Source organism: Pimephales promelas, chromosome 3 (assembly GCF_988280905.1).
Source record: "Pimephales promelas chromosome 3, fPimPro1.hap1.1, whole genome shotgun sequence".
NCBI classification, from domain to species: Eukaryota; Metazoa; Chordata; class Actinopteri; order Cypriniformes; family Leuciscidae; genus Pimephales; species Pimephales promelas.
Window position 1 is genome coordinate 2,960,939 of NC_142771.1, and position 6,064 is coordinate 2,967,002.

General features: G+C 40.4%; 1 non-coding gene across 1 annotated transcript in view; it reads left to right on the forward strand.

The window, feature by feature from the left end:
• LOC120475449 (uncharacterized) overlaps positions 1 to 2,998 on the forward strand; it is a 29,298-nt gene extending 26,300 nt beyond the window's left edge. Inside the window, exons 6-10 of the transcript XR_016155299.1 lie at positions 1,774 to 1,800; positions 1,889 to 1,927; positions 2,017 to 2,089; positions 2,210 to 2,263; positions 2,375 to 2,998. This is a non-coding gene — a transcript (uncharacterized LOC120475449). The remainder of the gene's footprint in view (positions 1 to 1,773; positions 1,801 to 1,888; positions 1,928 to 2,016; positions 2,090 to 2,209; positions 2,264 to 2,374) is intronic.
• The last annotated feature ends 3,066 nt before the right edge of the window (positions 2,999 to 6,064 follow it).

The window sequence follows — 6,064 nt, forward strand, 5'->3', positions numbered from 1 at the left end:
CTATCCATCATGAAAGCGCATCCGTCCATCATAAAAGTCCATCTGTCCATCATAAAAGCGCATCTGTCCATCATAAAAGTCCATCTGTCCATCATAAAAGTGCATCTGTCCATCATAAAAGTGCGTCTGTCCATCATAAAAGTGCATCTGTCCATCATAAAAGTGCATCTGTCCATCATGAAAGCGCATCTGTCCATCATAAAAGTGCATCTGTCCATCATAAGTGCGTCTGTCCATCATAAAAGTGCGTCTGTCCATCATAAAAGTGCATCTGTCCATCATAAAAGTGCATCTGTCCATCATGAAAGCGCATCTGTCCATCATAAAAGCGCATCTGTCCATCATAAAAGTGCGTCTGTCCATCATAAAAGTGCGTCTGTCCATCATAAAAGTGCGTCTGTCCATCATAAAAGCGCATCTGTCCATCATAAAAGTGCATCTATCCATCATGAAAGCGCATCTATCCATGATAAAAGCGCATCTATCCATCATGAAAGCGCATCTGTCCATCATAAAAGTCCATCTGTCCATCATAAAAGTGCATCTGTCCATCATAAAAGTGCATCTATCCATCATAAAAGTCCATCTGTCCATCATAAAAGCTCATCTGTCCATCATAAAAGCGCATCTGTCCATCATGAAAGCGCATCTGTCCATCATAAAAGTGCATCTATCCATCATAAAAGCGCATCTATCCATCATGAAAGCGCATCTATCCATTATAAAAGTGCATCTATCCATCATGAAAGCGCATCTATCCATGATAAAAGCGCATCTATCCATCATGAAAGCGCATCTGTTCATCATAAAAGTGCATCTGTCCATCATAAAAGTGCATCTGTCCATCATAAAAGTCCATCTGTCCATCATAAAAGCTCATCTGTCCATCATAAAAGTGCATCTGTCCATCATAAAAGTCCATCTGTCCATCATAAAAGTGCATCTGTCCATCATAAAAGTGCGTCTGTCCATCATAAAAGTGCGTCTGCCCATCATAAAAGTGCATCTATCCATCATAAAAGTGCATCTGTCCATCATAAAAGTGCATCTATCCATCATAAAAGTGCATCTGTCCATCATAAAAGTGCATCTATCCATCATAAAAGTGCATCTGTCCATCATAAAAGTGCATCTATCCATCATAAAAGTGCATCTGTCCATCATAAAAGTGCATCTATCCATCATAAAAGTCCATCTGTCCATCATAAAAGCTCATCTGTCCATCATAAAAGCGCATCTGTCCATCATAAAAGCGCATCTATCCATCATAAAAGTCCATCTGTCCATCATGAAAGCGCATCTGTCCATCATAAAAGTGCATCTGTCCATCATAAAAGTGCATCTATCCATCATAAAAGTCCATCTGTCCATCATAAAAGCTCATCTGTCCATCATAAAAGCTCATCTGTCCATCATAAAAGCGCATCTATCCATCATAAAAGTCCATCTATCCATCGTAAAAGTCCATCTATCCATCATAAAAGTGCATCTATCCATCATAAAAGTGCATCTATCCATCATAAAAGTAAATTTGAAAGTTGCACTTTAGACTGAAGTTGTTTGGCCATAAGCTTCATCTGATGTTTGCAATTCACCGCCATAATAAAGATGAGAAGTGTCATGGTGTTTATTAATGTAACTCTGATTGTATTCGTCTGAAAGAAGAAAGTCATATACACCTAGGATGACTTGAGGGTGAGTAAATCATGGGCTTATTTGAATTTTTAATTATTTTAACTCTGTAATTCTGACGTCTGTGATTGTACTTTTCAGTGAGGAATGAAACTGAAGCGACTCCAGGTGAGTTTCAACCGATAAATGTGTTTGATTTTTTTCTGCTAAGTTGTCTGTCATTGTCTGATATTTGTGATCGTTGTGTGTTTCAAAGACTTTCCGAATGAAGTGACCCCGTCTCTCCTGCTCTCAGGTCAAACATCAAGAGCTTTAAACATAAACTCTAATATTGATTAATCATTCTTACACATCAGCTGATTTGATATTTCATCACTTGTATAGAGTATTGGTGGCTGTTCATCGTCATCTTCATCATCCTCTTCATCGGTTTTATGCTGTGTAAAAGGACCTTCAGGTGAGTCCAGAAGCTTTAATTGTGTCAGAAACTAAAACTAAAATATTTTATTCATGTGTCGGTAACAAACACAATAAAGGTGAAATAATAATAAATTAATAAGTGTCATTCTGTGTTCAGATGTTTTCCAAAGGTAGCACAGTCTGTCTGTCAGCGCAATGATTCAGAGAACGGGTGAGTGAATCAAACTGAATCTGAATCACTTTAAGAGCTGTTGATGTTTTAATGTACAGATGAGGCGGGGCTTTATAAATATGAATGTTTAAATGAATCTAATTCTCACAGGGATCTTGAATCTGGTGACCAAACAAAGGTCAGATCTGATGCTCCTGATTCACTGAATCTGATCAGTTCAGCGGTTCAGTGTCCAGAGGATGATCATGATTCTCGGGTCATTTTGTTATTGACTCAAACCCGGGGCTGAAGTGTTTCTGTCGTCTACATTTGTTACTGTATAAATCACGAACTCACGAATACCAGGCATTTTCGGTCCAAAACTTGCTTTTCTGCACTAAATTGTAAAGAATTGATGCCAGGTTCTTCATTGTTATTGTTTAAAATATGAAAATATATGAAAATATGAAAAATGAAAAAAATTAGATGTAGATGTAGTAGTAGAAAGTAGATTGTGCCAAATCGCCATTCAAATTAATGAAGTGAAACAGCTTAGTCTTTTATTCACTTTTTTAAATGCTTTATTTAGTGACAAATCAACCAACATACAGAAAACCAACAGCAAAAAAATCTATAATATATACTGTGTTACATCCTGTTTACAGATTTTGTTATGTGCAAACGAATTACATTTTGGGAAAGGATCGCAAAGCAGTTTGCGTGCATGTATGGAATAGAGATCAGCCAAAATAAAACTCTGAAAATCCAGCGTTGACTCTTTTTAATGTTATTTTATTTATTATAGTATATAATTAGGAAAGGTCCTGTTGAGATGTAAGAAATTCTAGTCTGTCTCGACCCAGATTTTACTGTATAAACTATTTTAGAATGAGCTCATCGCCAAAATGGCTTAATTATTAGAGATAAAGGAAGTCAAGATATATTGTTTCTTCACCATTTTGGTTGATGACATCCTGAGCAAATGGTCGTCATCAACTGTACAATGGGAATGGGTGTGGGGACACAGAGAACCATCTCAGACAATGGGATGTCTCAACTTCATTAACATACGGACCACAACGGTTACAACAAGGGCAACTTCATTTACATTAAGAGCTGTAAACTGTAACAGGGTAAAGCTGGGTTCATTCTGACGCCCATGAACCTAAGGTGCTTCGTCTACTTTGCCACTGCTATGCTGTTATAAACTTCAATGTCCACATCATGTTTCTTACAATGACGACCCCTTAGTGATCGCAGAGCTTTGTCTTGTCTTTGCTTCAGAATATGTAAATGCATTCATCCTGCTTCTGAGTGATCACCAACCACACACTACCGGACTTTCAGTCTGCTGATATATAATGTACACTCACCTAAAAGATTATTAGGAACACCATATTACCACTGTGTTTGACCCCCTTTCGCCTTCAGAACTGCCTTAATTCTACGTGGCATTGATTCAACAAGGTGCTGAAAGCATTCTTTAGAAATGTCGGCCCATATTGATAGGATAGCATCTTGCAGTTGATGGAGATTAGGGTTAGGGTTAAGCTCCCATTCCACCACATCCCAAAGATGCTCTATTGGGTTGAGATCTGGTGACTGTGGGGGCCATTTTAGTACAGTCAACTCATTGACATGTTCAAGAAACCAATTTGAAATGATTCCAGCTTTGTGACATGCATTATCCTGCTGGAAGTAGCCATCAGAGGATGGGGACATGGTGCCCATAAAGGGATGGACATGGTCAGAAACAATGCTCAGGTAGGCCGTGGCGTTAATATATAAAAACTAAAATTGATCTGGTGTCCTCAACCCATGCGTTGCTATGATTGGCTGTACTCATGACATCACTGAGGTCGAGTCGCGCGACGGCTCTGGATATCTAGCAGGCTAGATATTTTTCTGGGCTCGGCGACGCGTCTGCGAGTGTTTTCGCTGCGTTGTTGGCTCTTTCATACTAACAGATTGGCAAGCGTTCATCGTCCGCTAATCCCCCGCGATTTGCATGCGATAACACCCTGACCTGTCTGCGAGCTCAACGATTTGCAAATTGGGCATAAATCGGGCTTAAAATCCTGTAGTGTGAACTTGGCTTAATGGTCCTAAAGTGTGCCAAGAAAACATCCCCCACACCATTACACCACCACCACCAGCCTGCACAGTGGGAACAAGGCATGATGATCCATGTTCTCATTCTGTTTACGACAAATTCTGACTCTACCATCTGAATCGAGACTCATCAGACCAGGCAACATTTTTCCAGTCTTCAACTGTCCAGTTTTGGTGAGCTCTTGCAAATTGTGGCCTCTTTTTCCTATTTGTAGTGGAGATCAGTGGTACCCGGTGGGGTCTTCTGCTGTTGTAGCCCATCCGCCTCAAGGTTGTGTGTGTTGTGTCTTCTTCACAAATGCTTTGCTGAATACCTCGGTTGTAACGAGTGGTTATTTCAGTCAAAGTTGCCCTTCTATCAGCTTGAATCAGTCGGCCCATTCTCCTCTGACCTCTAGCATCAACAAGGCATTTTCGCCCACAGGACTGCCGCATACTGGATCTTTTTCCCTTTTCACTCCATTCTTTGTAAACCCTAGAAATGGTTGTGTGTGAAAATCCCAGTAACTGAGCAGATTGTGAAACACTCAGACACCAACAACCATGCCACGCTCAAAATTGCTTAAATCACCTTTCGTTCCCATTCTGACATTCAGTTTGGAGTTCAGGAGATTGTCTTGACCAAAACCACACCCCTAAATGCATTGAAGCAACTGCCATGTGATTGGTTGATTAGATAATTGCGTTAATGAGAAATTGAACAGGTGTTCCTAATAATCCTTTATGTGAGTGTATTTAACCACTCTGCGATATATAATTAGGGCCCGAGCACTAACAGTGCGAGGACCCTATTGAATCTGTTAGGATTATTATTATTATTTTTTTTTTCTTTTTTCTTTTTTCTTTTTGTCTGCAAAGTAAGCGCCATTTTCGGGGCCTCAACATGCTCAAAAACTCACCAAATTTGGCACGCATGTCAGGACTGGTGAAAAATTTCGTATTTTGTGGGTTTCGCGGATGGGCGTGGCAAAATGGCTCCCTAGCGCCACCTAGAAAATTGGAAAAAATTAGCCCCTCGTCCACGTTCAACCTACAAACACGAAATTTGGTGGGGACGTGTATCATATCAAGACGCACAAAAAAGCCTCAAGAACCCATACCCTAAACTCAACAGGAAGTTGGCCATTTTGAATTTGGCGCCCATTTTAGGACGATTTACACACTCAGTACTTTAACGAACTCCTCCTAGGGATTTAGTCGGATCGACTTCAAATTTCTGCTGTGCCTTCTAAAGGCATTGACGATGTAAAGTTGTGCTATCTGCGCATTTTCGTCGATGGGCGTGTCCGTGGCGTCGATGATTCGCCATGAAACAGGAAGTTGTAGTAACTTGGCTGTAAATGCCCAGATCTGCACGAAATTTTACACATTTGACAAGAGTGCCGCCCTGAACAATTCTACATGCTGACATTCACCCACAGTAATAGCGCCACCTGCTGGCAACAGGAAGTGACCTTTAACGAAGCAGCCCCCGTCGCATGTTTGACCGACATGTACGAAATTTCTGTGGTACATCTACCATGTCCAGACACACAGAAAAGTCTCTTGGAGCGTTGCCCTAAACTCAACAGGAAGTCAGACATTTCTAATTTTACCGCCATTTTGGGATGATTTACTCATTACGTACTTTAACAAACTCCACCTAGGGATTTAGTTGGATCGACTTCACATTTCTGCTGTGCCTTCTAAAGGCATTGACGATGTAAAATTGTGCTATCTGCGCGTTTTCGTTGATGGGCGTGTCTGTGG